We start from the raw sequence: 16,532 nt of genomic DNA, 5'->3' as shown, positions 1-16,532 counted from the left end.
CTTTGGGGCAAGCATTTTAGATTCATAGAATATTGTGATACGTTAAAGTTTGTTCAACTTCTTCACTAACTAGGAAGGTTAAGTAACTTGCCCCAAATCATAGATACCCTTTCATGCCCTGAGTCCTTTATCACCGAATTCTAAGAAAAAAATCTCACATAGAAGAAGATGAAGCACATTGAAGCCAAATGGGGATCTTTCAGAATCCCTGTTCCACTGCTTATCAGCTATATCATTAGTCGAGTTACTTAACCTCCTGAGTTTTATTTCTGTATATGTCAAATATGAAAAAAAAAAAATCTACTTTTCAGTTATTACAGTTCCTATCCAAACAATAAGCACATCACAAAAGTTCTCTTTTCTTCCTGCCACTCCAACTTCTCTCTCAGGTTTTATCCCAATTATGAGAGAGCTTGAAATTTGTGGAAATCAAATGAAAATATAGGCATTATTGTAGGGTTTTTGTTTGTTTGTTTTTACCTCCTTTGTATTATTAGGGATTGAATCTAGATGCCTTTTACCACTGAGCTATATCTCTAGTTCCTTTCATTTTTTAAAAAAAATTGAGACAGGATCTAAATCCCTGAGGTCAGCCTCAAATTTGGGAGCCTCCTGAGTTACAGGGATTATAGGTGTATTAGGGTTCTCAGGAGGAACAGAATCAACAGGAAGCAATTATAAAAGGGCAACTTACTAGGTTGGCTTACCTGACCTTCTGCTGGATAGTCACAACGGCCATCGGCAGGCTGGAGGGCTGGAAGAACCAGTAGCTTCACAGTCCAAGAGACTGAAGCCCCAGAGCAAAAGGGATCAACAGTGCTACCCCAGTCAGAGAGCAAAGGCTTCCAGAGGAATCCACTTTGGAAGAGTGAAGAAGTGAGAGTCTGAGATCTTCAGATGATCACAGCAGCAATCAAGGAGCCATTCAAGTAGAATCAAGCATGCGTCTGCGGCTGCTTCCTTGTTCCTCCAACTTTTATTCCATCCAAGCCATCAAGCTATTGGTCGGTGTTGCCCACAATTAGGGAGGGTCTCCATTTCAGTTGGCTATCCCACATGCCAATCATTCATAGATGCACCCTTTTATTGACACACCCATAACCCTCTTAATCCTTGGTATCTCTTAATCCAGTCAAACTGGCAATTCAAATTAATGATTACAATAGGTATGCACCATTGTGCCCAATTGTGTGTTTATTGGATGCATTTTTATGCCAAAGATATGAAAGGGAAAGTAGCACAACTCAAAATACTGTAGAAGCTCAGGAATGTAATAGCAGAGGGATAAAAGTGAGCATGATGACAGCTGACATAAGAAAATGAAACACAGTGAACAAATCAAAGAGGAGAGAAGTCGAAAGCAATTTTCTGTGTATGGTGCATCTAGAAAGCACAATGTGATGCAGGGTGACCCACTGAACCCCTCAGAAGCAGGATGTGATATCCATCCTTAGAGATCAGGGTTGGTGTTGGGGCTACACAGCACTCAGGGTGTGATGGGTGACAATAAGAAACAGCTGTTAAAAGAACTGTACAGTCCATCGACCTTGACCACGTGAGGCTATTACAAAGGAGGTGCTACCGTGACAAGGGCCTTCTCTTGTGGCTGACAGAACAGCTGAGGGTCTGTCAACTTAGAACAACAATGCATCAGAGATCCACCAAATCAACAGTCCAGTCGACCCAGACTACTGTATTGTGAGACATGTAGAACAACCAGAGCCCAGAGGCTACAATCAAAGCAGAAAATGGGATACTAAAACACTCAGGATTCAGGAGCATTTTACAATGAATGTCTTCATTTATCATGTGTAAATTAACATTTCTGGAAAATTAAATATTATAAATGCATCAGAGAAAATTTTCATTTAAAGGAGACATCTATTGCTACTGTGAATCATCAATTTTAATAATTTTTTCCTAATTTTGAATGTTGGTATGTTTAAATATATCAGTCAGTGTTTCTTAGGCTTTGTTGCTGCAACAAACAAAACTACTTATCTCGGGGACTTACAAAAAGTATTAAACTTGGACTGAAGAAGAGTTCAAATATCCTGCTCACATTATTTATCAGATGTAAGTTGATGGTGGCTCTATTTCTCATAATTTCTTCACTCTAAGATCTAAGCTGAAGAAGCAGTTTCTATCTGAGACATCCATTTTTCTTAGCAGAGGGGGTAAAACAACAATGGCAGAACAACATGATAGCTCATGCAAATCCTGTTTATACAAGGAGATTATCACTTTCATTCATGTCTGTTTGGCCAAAGAAAATCACCTGGTCAAGGCTGTGTCAACGGATCAGGGAGGAAAAAATAATATCTTTCTGTGGGAGGGAGACAAATAAAAGAAAACAATACTAAAATCTTCATCACATATTTCTAATGTGGGGTGCACATACACATATAAACATGTTAAACTTTTAAAACTATGCTAGCACAGGTAGGGTTAGGTTGACCTCTCTGAGAAAACCAGGCACGATATAACAACATCCTACCTCACCTCAGAAGAAAATCCCAGGGTAGAACTTCATGAATTCTGAGAGGTAGAGTTCAAATAAGTATGACTTCAATGACTATCATTCTATTAACCCATAGACTATCTGGCTAAGCAGTCATCTCTGTGCAAATGACAAAACTTAACCCCATGCTAACAAGATCCAAAGGAAAACGATTGGATCACAGAACTGAAAATACAATGGGAGGTATAATGTTAGACATGGCTAGATCCAGAAGTGTAAAAAGATCTTAGTGGTTCTGCTCATTTCTTCCACACTTTGGTACTGCTTTCCTCTCTGTCCCTTTTATTCTTACACGTGCTACCCAACCTCACCTACTTTATGGTGAAGGTGACCACTATCAGTTTTGTATCCTACCATCCAGGGACTACAGTGAGAAGGAAATGTCTTTCTAGTAGCTCTGATAAAATTTTCAAGGAGGATTTTGTTTGGTCTAGTTCAGGTGCTGTGTCCAACTCTGAAATCAGGAAAAAGAATATCCTGAAGTCAGGCCTCAGTGACCTGTCCATCTAAGATAGGGGACTGGGAAAAATACGAAGGCCCACCTAGAATTCATGGATAGAACAGAGTTGTTCTAGAGTTGACCAAGAGATTGTTGACCAAGGAGATGACATGCAGAAAAGGTAAATAAGCAAGAAAAGTATATCTAAGAGCTTCCTATAAAGATTTCTGGGATGAGGCTATATCTTTCCCTATTCACCTATCGCTACATGTCATTTCTTTCTTTCTCCATAATGGACTACTCTAGTACCAACAACTTACAGGAAGCTAAAGAACAACTTATACAGCCAAATTCCTATAATCTCATTTCAAATGTTTTAAAGCTCAAAAGGAAGTCAGGAGGAGACATCCCTCCTACTTTACTATAGTTATTGTATTTTATGCTAAATGCATCCTCCATATCCTCATCAGTATCTGAAGAGAGTATAGTGATTTTATTTAGCACAGCTTCATTCCCACATGAGAAGGAGACTCTGTGAATTGCGTATCTAAGGTTTTCTTTCTTGTTGAAATGCCTTCAATTATTTACCCAGTCCTGTGTGAAATAAAATATTATAATTTCTTCTTAGAGACATGAAATAAAGTATTCCTCAATTATTCTTATTTGGAATTTTCTTAGCAAAAGAAAGCTGCTTTCCTATGCAGAGTGAGAACAAGGCTATCATTATGATTTACAACAGATAAATTTGCCAACCTCACTGCTAAAAGTATTTTTGCAGCAAACTGAACAATAAGACCCACGCTGCATATCACCAAAGATTTTCTCAGTTGAAAATTAGGAATGACTGGCCTTGACCCTCACCCAAGTCAGTCTCCTTTTACCCCTCATGTTTGTGATAGGTCTTCCATTTTGAAGGAAACTCTCTCAGCTCATCTGTGAATCTCAAAATCTACTCAGATCAATATTGTTATTGTTTACCCCTTCATTCCGGAGGTTCTTAAAAGTCAAATTAGAAATTAAAGTTTATCAGAACTAGGCAGGTGTTTCCTGCCTCAAGACTTGAATGTACTTAAAATTCATCCTTGAAATGTTATACAACTATGTTTTTTTATAGCGCAAAGTACTATTTTTTAAGTTTCTAATTTGGTGTCTTGGGTGTTTTCTTCTTGTTTTTCCTTTCAAGGACATACTTCAAGTAGAAAACTTTCTGGGAAAAGTGACATGACAAATATACTGTTATTCTTTGCCCACGAAATCGTTTCCATCCAGGACAACTCCAAGATTTCTAAGGCCTTTGCATGACTTTCATTATTTCTGAACTGTCTTCTAATACAGTATGGTCTTTAGTTGGTGTCTTCAAACTGGACCTCAAGCTAGGTTATCAAGAACTTTTACGAACAGCTATTTTATACCTTCATGTTGATGAGTTCCACATTTTTTTTATTATTATTATTATTTCTCACTCTTTTACATTTGTCTGACTTTAAAGTTCTCTGTATTGGAAAATATTTCCTTAATGCTACCCACTCTAACTGTTGAGTCACAGTTGCAATAATTAAAACTATAAAGGCGGCCCAGAAAATCCCTGCACCCCATCTTTTGCTGCTTCTTCACTGCTATCTTCACACACACATGCCATTTTACATCAGCCAGTCGTAACTCTGAGAACTTGTTCCCTGAGTATTCTTTTTTATTCCCCTTTGAGGACCGTGACCTTCTTGATGGCAAGGATTGTGCTTCTTGGTTGTGCTTTTTGATGGCAAGAATCATCTTTGCTTCACCTGAAATGCCGGAGTAGCTTCTCGGCAGATAATTCATTACTTGAAGGATTTCATGTTTCCATTACTTGCTAAGATAATGGAACAGGGAGCTCTTTCAAACAACAGTGCACTGGCCACCACTGATGAACCACCATGAGAGAACCTCACTACACACTCCCTCCTTTCAGCAGATTACTGAATCTCTGTTTCACTTCCTCAACTATAAAATGAGAACTAGGATATTTCTACAGGTATATTATTCCCATCATCTACTGCACAGGGCTGTTGTGAATATCAATTATCTCTGCAAAAGTATTTGGTCACTTTGGAAACCCGATGACCATTTTTCCTAAAGGCACACAAGGCCCTGAAACATTCACACTCAAATTGTCATTTTACACAAAAGAATATTTGCTTGAAGAGAAGCGCAACCTCTCTCTGAACTCCTCATGACTACCTTCAAAACATGTAAATTGCAGAAAATAATATTTCAGAAAAGCTAACAAGTCAGTACCTGTATTTTTTGAACAGAATGTTTTATATGTTTGAAAGGAGAGATGCAACAGGATAGCTCCAAGCTTATGAAACATTTTCCTCTTCGGGGATTGGTGTTAACTTACTCAAGCTATCAGGCATCCTTTTTCTGGATTGTGACAGCTATTTGCTGCACTGTGTTATTTTACAAATATCAGTTATGCTGTGGTCTCCAGACCTGTCAATCTACAAGAGCACTGGCTTTCTGAGCAATGGTAGACCCCTTAATTAATTTGTTGTTTGTAAGAACATGTTCGCCACAATGCTTCAACCACTTGGGGGGTTGATTTCACAAGAACAGAGCAAAGGTGTCTTTCTTAACTAGGGCACCCAATTTCCCCAAAGAAGCACAGATTGAAGAGAAATCTTATGCAATTATACACTATTTCTTACAGTTGTTGCTGACCAATTAAATCTTCAATAACAAATATTTTGTTAAACAAAAAAGCTATAGTTTTTAACCAACTATTTGTTCTAAAAATGTACTCTTTTATATTCTCTTCTCACCAGACACTTGGTTCTCAATAAAAACATGGTGGTGATAACATTAAGCATACTCAGGTATGGGGCCTGGTGATGCACACCTGTAATCCCAATGACTCAGGAGGCTGAAACAGGTGGATTACAAGTTCAAAGCCAGCCTCTGCAACTTAGTGAGTCCCTAAGTGACTTAGCAAGATTCTGTCTTAAAATTTAAAAATAAATAAATAAAAGGCCTGGGGATGTAGCTCAATGATTAAGTGCCCCTGGGTTCAATCCTTTTGGGGAAAAAAAAAAAAAGAATGCTCATGTTATCTTCTAATTCATCAGGATTGGAGATGCATTTTTCAATGTATCAACTTAGTATGTGCACGTGTATATTTGTATATGTTGGCCCTTTCACACTTTGTTTCCATCTCACTTTTAACTCTGCTAATTATACAGTATGAAAAGACCGTATTTCTTTGATAGGAAACAATGGTCTTTTCTACTATTAAGGTGAAATGCTGATTTCTTATTAAAAGGCAAATTCTATATTTCAAAATGTTGAATAAGCCAGTACTTAAGAATCCCAGCTGGTTAAATTTAGAGCACTGGAAAAAATCCAATCCAAGAATAGTCTGGCTTTAGGCCTATAACATTTGTATTTGATAGTATATTGGAAAGAAAGGGAAAGAAATGCATTCATTTTAAGCCCTTGCCGTTTTACATATTGTTCTTCTGTGATAGGCAAATGGGTGTTGATAGTGGTGTTGGCCTCAAAATCATCGCTTCCCTGAAGTGTTTTATTTCAATTGTATTATGCCAGTTTAAAAGATCTTTCTGTTTGCAAATGTTTATGCTGAAATTATCTTGTCCTGCTTCTCTGAATTCAACTGCATCCTTTTTGGCTTCACCCAGTTCGTGTAACCTCATGTTTGAGCCATTATCCTTCTCAAAATATTTCAGGTTCATAGATACCCAGATATCAGTACTCATGGATGCAGTATGGAACTTACTTTTGACAACTTTCTCATTTACTAACTGACTTCTAATTCACCCAGCTCACACTTGGGCTCAGGAAAAAAAGAAAAAAAACCCACCTGATGACCATTTCACCATTTCTAACCCCAGTTTCCAAGCTGCCATTTTTGAAAGCAACTCTGATTATCAGTATTTCTCCAATGTGCATCAAATCACAAGAGTAGTGATTAATATGTCTGTCTCTGGGCCCCATCCTAGAGCTAATGGATTAGAATGTTTGCAAGTAAAGCCTGGGAATTGGTATTCATAACTCCACCCCGAGATTCCAAAGTTTGACAACCACTGATCTTTGATGCTCAGATTTCTATAATGATGGTAACTTCATACCCTCTGCCAAGGCTGTAGCCTATATGTACTAGTTAGGGTTGCGCTAGGTGCTATGACAGATGAACACCCATAGCCCTGTGGCCTGATCCAATAAACATGTGGGTAGAAATTCCCTGTTATCGGTGAGGAGTCCTGCTTCCCCACATGCTGAAGTCTGAACAATAGAGAAGCATGCCGAAGCAAGCATATGAAGCAGGGTTTATTTAAAAAGGGGCAACATAGACTTCTCCCATGAGGGAGAAGGGGGCCATAGCTGGTATCATGGTATCCTAAGAGGGGGGGTGTTTTGCCCTTTTTATATGCTTTAGGCTTCCTCTGTTCTCCTGCCTTTCTCCCTTCTCTTTCTCCTTCCTGCATACATGACTAGGCCCAGGAATGCTCAGTGGGAGGGCCAAAAGATGGAAAACAGGTGGGCTGAAGGGGGAAGGGCTGGACGGAGTAGCCAAGGACACATTAACAACCTTATATAGCTCTAGGCAGGGAAGGGAAATTCTTGGGACAGGTTAGTTGGCAACAGGTTGGAGCCGGGCAGGTTCTTGGTAAGATCTCTCAGGAGACAGTCCCCAACTTCCCAGACTCACTCAAAATTAGCCTCCTATATCTGACCTGACTCGATTTACCTACCTACACTGACTGCCTGTCTAATTCTGGCTTCACTTAGACAGTCATTATATGATCGAACCTAACAGGGAGTCTGTCTGCTTTTAAATTGTATCCCAGGGTTGCCCTGGGCATGAAAATCTAGGCAATCAACACAGAGAATGGAGGATCATCTAGGAGACATTTATGAGTCTGGAAGTGGCATCCATTACTCCTGCCCACATTCTTATGGCAAGAACTTGGGACTCCACTTAGATGCCTCAGAGGTACCGGGAAATGCAGGCTCTGGGCATCTACTTCCCAGCAACCTGGACACTAGGGAAGTGGAGAAAACACATTGACGGACCCTGGCTTTCTACCACTATGTGCTACCAAGGGTTAAAACCAAAGTGCACTAATTGTAAAAAAAACTGCCTGTGAGTAAATAGCAGAAATATCAGTAGAGTAGAGGGAATGAAATAGGGGAGGGAAAGAGGGGAGGGGAAGGGAAAGTACCGGGAACTGAATTAGAACAAATAATATTCCATGCTTTTATAATTATGTCAAAATAAATTCTATTGTCATGAATAACCAAAAAGAGCCAGTAAAAAATGCCTTGTGAGGATTATACCTCACCATTCTGTTACTTTCCAATAAAATAAAGGGAAGACATTGGCAAAGTTTGCAAAATTGCCATCTAGCTTAAACACTACTAGGTACACTAAACAATTGTAACAGACATATCATTCTAATAGATACAGGAGAACGCAGAATTTTGACAATACGTCTGAAATTTTCAACCTGCAATGAGCTATAAAGCATAATTTTTATATATGCATTGATTCACTGGTGGTTTTCTCAGAAAAAAATTTAGAGTTCGAGGGCCATTCATTTTGCCTTTACTTGTTTATTTATTCAGTCACTTAATATTCACTGAGCAACTACTAAAAGTTAGGCACTCTTCTAAGCACTGAAGAGACAATATACAAGCCGATAAAAAGTTTTTTGTTTTTTTTTTAATGGGCAGGGGGTAGAGTTCCATGGTAGTGTGCTTGCCCAGCATGCACAAGATCCTGGGTTCAATCCCCAGCACTGCAATAAATAAATAAATAGTACAAAATGCCAAGTGCATGGAAGAGACTGAGGTTACAGAAAATGACAGGGGCTATTATTATACATAGGAAGATTGGGAAAGGCCTTTCTTAGCTGTGAGCATCTGAGCCCAAACATCAGAGAAGCCAAGGAGGGTGCCTTGTGAACAATCATGAGAAGAATACACAAGGCAGAAGGAAGAGGAAGATCAATGTGTCTCCTATGCAAAGTCTCTAACATATGCACATAAGAGAAAGCTCCCACACACAATTCTGAATGCCAGTTTCACCCAATGGCATCATCTTTCTTAGAAAAAGCATCGACTACATACTTTCATTTGTCTGCTCCAATAAAATGGTCAGGGAGGAATTGTATTCAGCTGAAAAGTAATAGAAACATAAAAAATAGGAACGTATACAAAACAGGGTATTTTCTTTCCCTCAAATAAATCACAGTCAGGGAGCAAATATTGGAAGATTGTGAGCAAATGCATAAAATCGTGGTTGTTTTAGATTGCCATGTTTTGACGTATTTTGTTACAGAACAATCAATAACCAAAACAATTAAATACTGCTATTTCTTTTTATACAATATTTTTTATGTTTCCTTCTTATCCAGTCTCAGCTTCAGTCAGTATGACCACTGAACTTGAAATATTGGCAAGTTCTCAATAAATGTTAGCTATTATTATGTAATAATACTTTGTTAATGGCAAGTATAAAATAAGCATAAATATTCAGTGATAACTACTATTGAGCATTGTTTGCTGCTAGCTGTCTCGTTGAAACTCTGAAATGACACCGTGTCTTCTTTCATAATCGCCTGTTTATGTCATTTTTATTCTCTTCTATCAATTGCAGTCCCTCCTCTTTTTTATGTACTACAAGGTTATTTTTTTCCTTAATTGCTTACTCTTAGAAGTTCTGTGAGTGCCATTCCTGCTTCATATGATGAAATTTCTTCTTCATTACACTTCATGTTTCTTCTTCCCTTTTTTGTCTCTTTCACTCTCCCCTTCTGATAAGAAGCTGCACCAGACCCTTGACACAAGACCTTACTACTTGATATCCCCCCAACCTAACATTTCATAACTGGCATTTTTATGGAGTTGGAGTAGGTATTTGTTAGTATGTGTCACCAAAATAGACTGGCAGTGCTTGAGTGGAGTTAAGTTCCAGTATCTTCCCCACTCTCTCATTTGCAAGTATTGAGAAGTCAGTTGAAAGCTAGTTGCCCTTGTATCGGGGATCTACCTCCAATCACAAGAACAACCTGCAGAGTATCTTTATGCAAAGTTGTGTCTCCTGAACTTTAGCAAGTATGTGGTATGTCAGAGAAATGATACATGGAAAATTTTCTTAAGTTTCAGAATATTAGATTGACATTTTTCTAAGTTGACTAGTCCTGGATCATTTGGGGCTGACCTATATATAAGACAGGAGGCATAGTACCTAAAGTCCAAAATACTTTCAGGAGCTGATAAAATGCTTTCATTTTTTAAAAAATCAGAAATAAGAAAATAGACTAAAGTTGAAAAAAATGTTTTAATATTAACATATTCATATTGATGCCAATGCAGTAGTAAAATATAGTTGTTGGTATATTTTATGGAGAAAGGGACCCACGAAGGCAAAAGTGCCTACAGCCCATGAAAGGCATAATGTGGTCCAAGATTTATTAGGCTAATCATTCTCAAAATTTATAAAGCATAAGGATTTCCTGGGATGCTTTTTTTAATAATCTAGACCCTCAGCATCATAGTGGCATTTCATAAGAAGGGTGAGGAATCTGCATTGTTAATGAGCAATTTAGATAGCTCTACTACCCATTGAATTAGAGGAAAACTAAAGAAGTAAAACCAAAAAATGATGAAGGGTTTGCCTCTCTGCAGCAGGGTTAAGAAATGGGACAAATCAGGTGTGAGTGTGTTGCTTTTTGTGAAGCCTTTTCTCTCTTGATTTGCTCTTAACAGATGCACACGGCTGGCATTAAGCTGTTGGCTTTATGATCAGCAGCTACCTGCCACTCCCTTGGAACTCTCCCATTTGTGGATAGATTATTCTGCAGGGAAGGAGCACAATTTGTTGACTACAAGAAAACCACTTAAAATTGTACACTGGCAAAACAGGACCTATCAGGCTAGCCCTGAAATCCTCTGAAGTCCAGTGTTTGGTACAAATTGCAGCTGTCTCTGCATACAAATGGGACTAGTTGGATAAATGATTAAAATGCTAAAGAAAAACAACAACAACAATAACAACAAAATACAGGCTTCAAAATGAGAAGATGGATTCTTTGTTTTTCATTTGAGTAGCCTTAGATGCTTCCATTCCCCCATCCCCCGAAAGGGGTGAAATCAAGATGTACAAGGCAAAGAGAAAATAGGACATCATTTGGTTGGAATGACTGACATTGAAATGAGTTCCCTCTGACCCATGCACACACTAAGATGGATCAAAGAGGCCCAGCAGGGAAGGATTGCTGTCCACATATAAGTATGTGACACCTCCATCTGACTGCTCACTTGTGATAGGCTGTGTAAGACTTGCTTTCAGCATCTTACACGTCTGATGTTTGGGGGAGCTGAAATTTATTAAGAAGTTCAAACAGATTGCCCAGCAGAAGTCAGCTTCCAGCCACGCTGGTTACACACAGGCCAGTAAATTATTCTTTAATTAAGATGAATTGAATAACCACCAAAGGATTTGTCAGGGGGCAGGGCCTGAACAAAGCTAGAAATCTTACTTCTTTATAAATAGCAGCAGCATCCCTAGACGAGATCATGACGTGTTCCACAGCATGGACTGGCATTATTGGTTATTCTCTCCAAGTCCTGGGAAACATAATCCAGTGCTTCATGATTGCAAAGTGCCTCATAGCATTCATTATTTTATCTTCACAACAAGCCTGTTGGGCAGCCTGGAGATGTGATTCCCATTTTACACAGGAGGAAACAATCATAGAGAGATTAAGTAACTCACCCAATGTTCCAGAATGAAAGAGGATAAACAAGTCCAATTTTGAGCTGTGAATTTCGAGCATGTCATTGAGCTCATTGCTTGCCTAAAATCTCAAAATAAATTTGGTCTGAACACTTAAAAAGATACCATAATTTGTCGAATTAAAGATGTCTTGATGGACGGGAAAGCTATTTCCTGTCCACCCCCATCTCCATGGACATGTTGTGTGAAATTTCTTATCTCAAGGACAGTGCTGATTTAATTGGAAAGAACTGTGTTCTCATTTCCTATTTTGGCCACCACAGTACCCCCAGCCATATGCACAGTGGCCATCTGGAAAAATCTGTTCCTAACTTTCAGGCAGTCTTGTATCTATTTGCCCTGAAACTGTTTACCTACTGGCACTGCTCTTCCTGTTTAGGAGCAGTGTGATTCTACTTGGGTTTACTTGAGATTCTGCCTAATAACCAAAACAAACAGTGGTGCATAAGCCTCCATGGAGAAACTGCACACAGATTTGGAGAATACTCCCCCAGTACTACTCTATCATTTTGCTCCTTTTTTTTTTTTTGCCGTTTTTGTTTTTCACAAAGAGATGTTGAATTCATCTTTGGTTCATTGTATTCATGACTGCAAAGCTTGTTGTTTTTTTTTTTTTTTTTTTTCTCGTCTACTTTTTTCAGTCTAAGAAATACTCAAAGGTATAATCAGGTCCTTCCACAGTATTTAATTAGTCATAATTAAAAGGCATCTACACAAAGCACAGTATTTTCAAAGTCTTTTCTTCAGTTACATTGCTAATGAATTACGAAATTAATTGGCATTGTGAGTTACAATGGAATATGTCAGTGAGAAAAATGTAACCATCTTATAAAATTGTCCTCTTTTTGTAGATCATGTCTTGTCACTGTATCAAATTCAATGTCATTCCTAATCATTTTAAAAAAATGAAAATCAAACACATGAGAATGGTGGAAAGTTTAGGACAGATAAAGAGATCGGGAATATTCTTGTAGACCCATATTCTAGTAAGATATTTTTAAATTGTCAAATCCCCAAGTTATTTCATTACTTTTTAAATTATTCTTAACCTCCAATTCTCTTAGAGATGGTAGAGAAAGTGTTATTAGAGACAGGGATATAGTAGGAGATGTTTGGAAAAAGGAACACTTATTTTTATACCTAGGGATCTGACTTTACTGCTTAATGATATATATGTAAATATTATACATATGATTACTCCAATAACAATAACAAGGTCTCATGAAGGACGCTTTAATAAAGAATTTGAAAAATATTATCTTATATTACTCTTTCACAAGGCTGTTTTTATAGACATATTTAAACTCATCCTTTCAATTTAAATGAGTATAGTGACCTTGTGAAAACAAAATAGAGAAATCAAACACTATCACTATATCAGAAATGATTAAGGATTTATGTCTATAGCATGAGAAAAACTTTTACAAATCTATAATATAAAAATACCAATGAAGACAAAGGGCATGTAAAATAGATCCATTTTACTAGGAATCCAAACAATAAAAAATCAAAATGACATAGCCCTTAATATCATCACTAAGGATTCTTAAAACCTTAAACCCAGTATTGGAAATGGACATTCTGAACCATTGCTGCTTGGAATACGAATTGATGTATCTTTCTGAAATGCAGTTTAGCTACAAGCATCAAAAGATTTTGAAATCACCACGTTTTGATTTAATAATTTTACTTCTAGGAATCTTTTCTAAACACATGTTCAAAGATGAAGGAAAGCATTCGACAGTTATTTATCATAGCAAATATCATGGTAATTTGTAATACTGAAAAAGTTACATAGTCTAAATGCCAATAGCAAAATTTAAAATGTATATTTTACATGACTATTATGCAGCCAACAAAAATATTTCTGAACAATACTTAATGATAATAAAGATATGATACATTTTGTGAACAACAGAATATAAAACTGATACCCGAATTTTTTAAAGTCCATGTCTCAATATATAGGAGAAAGAACAGAAATACATTTAAAAATTAATATAGGTGAAGTCTAGGTAGTTGAAATTATTGGAATTTTTCTCATTTAATTTTTATAAAACATTCTGCAAGGAAATGTGTTTTATGATTACAAAATGCAAAATTGATTTTATAAAACAAGGTCAGGATTAACATTTTTCTTTGAAGTAACAAATACTACAGCAGAATCATATTTTTGAAGTATGTGGACTAGTGCAAAAATTAAATGTATTTGAAAATATGCATAATATTTAATCTTCCAAGATTAAATTAAACTGAAAATGTTTGTAATATTTAAATTGTGTTTCTGAAGACCCTAATGCCTCAATATTCAAACCATAGATATTTTAACATTGTTAAGGAATTTACTACTAATAATAGTAGAAGACAAATGACGTTAACCTACCCAACATAATCAGATAGAGTTTAATTTCAAATTGAACTTTATTTGGAGTCTTTAATTCTATTACACAATTCAGATGTCCACTAGTTAATGAATCAGACAGAAAAATTGCATGTATGGAATGATCCTAGAAATAAAGGTTAATAATTATTAGTAGTCATTTCACGTACATTACTCTATTTGACTTTCACATCTGTAAATAGGAATAACCTTCTGATTAGAGATGCAGAGAAAGTTTTGAAAGCAGACTTAATGATATTGCCCAAGGCCTCTTGGTAAGTCAGTGATGGAACCCAGGCTATGACTTTGTACCCCTGATTTCTAACCCTGGATCAAAATCTGGATTTTGTGTCTTTGTACCTACTGCCACCCTAAAATAATTACATGTGGTTCTATCAAAAATATTTCCTAGGAAAGTTATGTATAAGTGTAACATCATCCATAACTGGTACCTGTGATGAAAGTATTCATATCTGTGAAACACTCTTGGAGATAGTCATGAGGCGGAAGTACAGAGATTTCCACGAGGTGGCATGTGGCCTACTTCTCTTTTGGTGAATGGGTTTCAAGGGATTTGCAGCTATTTGCTCACTATATTTTTCTGTAGTGTAATTTCTATTTTAACCCCTTTTATTATAACTTTGTCTTTCTTTATTCAGAATCAGAAAGCCATTTGATACTTGTTTTGGAAACTTTTGAATCCTATATAACTCATTAATGGGATCCAGATGTAAGCTAAATTAACTATTGGAGACTGTTATGATCAATTATTTTGTACTTCTGGGCTCTCTGTGGCTCTGCTGAAATGTTTAGAAATTACAATTCATTCCCCTTATTCATTAAGTAGTATGCATTAAACATTTAATTCGTGCACATGTTATCTGGCCCTTCTTCTTGGGGGTTGCTTTCTGTTAGTTCTGAAAAATCTCCTAAGAAAACTATTATTTCAAGTTTCTGCTCCACAGCCCATCCTTCACTGTATCCCTCTAGGAAAGGCAGAAGGTGCCAAGATCCACCCCACCCCCCATCTATCCATCCATTAAAAAAGGAAATTTTATTAGTAAATCGACTTAGAGATACCCCTCCTACAGTTCTTTAGGACTCTTCGATCTCTTGTAAAATGCCAAAAGAAAGGTTCTTTATAATCTTGGGACTTTACTGGCTCTTGCAGTCTCAGTGTAGTGGTTTCTCTAGAGATCAGGAATTGCATTCCTAACCATTTAACAATGTTCCCACAAAGTGTATCATTCCCTCTTCAACAATTACTGAATAAAAGAAGGAAGCTTAGAAAGCTCTACTCTTGGCCCACAGAGTATGCAGAATAACCACTCATGAATGGAAGTTTACATCCCAATCCCTAAACTCTATGAATATGCTACTTTGTATAACAAAAGTTTCTTTATAAATGTAATTAAGCTCAAGTACCATAAAAGGAGAGATTATCCTGAATTATTCAGGTGAGTCCAACCCCTTTTACATTGTAAATCTTTTGAGAGAAAAATTCAACCAGCTTTACTATAAAATCCTCAAGGGTAAGAATCCTATCTTATTAATCTTTTTTATTTACCTATATAACACCTTGAACTTATTTGTAAATACTTGTTAAAGTAACCAGGAAATGAACACTTGTGATCACACAGCTATGGAGTGAATTGCTTCCTCCCAAAAGGGTATGTTGAAGCGTTAAAGCTCAGTGTGAATGTGTTGGGAGATTATACCTTTTGGAGATAATTAAAGTTAAATAAAGTCATAAGGCTGAGAACCTAACCCAATAGGACCGTGATCTTATAAAAAGAAGAAAAGAGATCTTTCTTTCACTCTGCCATATGAGAATACAAGGAGAAGTCAGCCACCTGTAAGCCAGGAAGAAAGCTCTCAGCAGAAACCAAATCAGCTGTCACCTTGTTTTTGGATTTCCCAGTCCCTTAGAGCTAAAATAAATAAATGTCTACTGTTTAAGCTGCTTTGTCTGTGATATTTGTTATGGCAGCTTGAGAAGACTCACATATACACCCCTGGAACTTACTAATATACATCTCATGAAATGCTTCATTATTTAAGATGAAAGTATAAGGAAGTTGAGTTGGATGAAATCATAGCCACATACAAGCATACGTACATTCATATTCATCCACATACATGCATGAATACATGTATTCATGTATATGTGTGTATGTATGTGTGTAAGTACATAAATCCATATATATATATATATATATATATATATATATTATGATATTTTGGGTCATTCTTGAAACAAGTCAGAAACTTGATGCTTATCTTTGCCATGTTTTTCCTTTTTGAGACACTTTATTTGTAAATCACACCTCACTTACAAATAAACTATCCATTTCGCTTGTGTTATTTGATTATGAGTTCAGATAATGCACACATG

At 36.9% G+C, this 16,532-nt stretch overlaps 1 protein-coding gene across 1 annotated transcript in view; it reads left to right on the top strand.

Moving 5' to 3' along the window:
* The window catches only part of Vwc2l (von Willebrand factor C domain containing 2 like), a 146,911-nt gene that overhangs the window by 73,946 nt on the left and 56,433 nt on the right, over positions 1-16,532 (top strand). The gene's annotated exons all lie outside the window — the stretch shown is intronic.

This window comes from Marmota monax, unplaced genomic scaffold, assembly GCF_021218885.2.
Source record: "Marmota monax isolate L192 unplaced genomic scaffold, Marmota_monax_Labrador192_F-V1.1 WCK01_AAM20220418_F8-fsc00136, whole genome shotgun sequence".
NCBI classification, from domain to species: domain Eukaryota; kingdom Metazoa; phylum Chordata; class Mammalia; order Rodentia; family Sciuridae; genus Marmota; species Marmota monax.
Note: the sequence above shows the minus strand (reverse complement) of the source record. Positions and strands in the feature narration are given on the sequence as shown.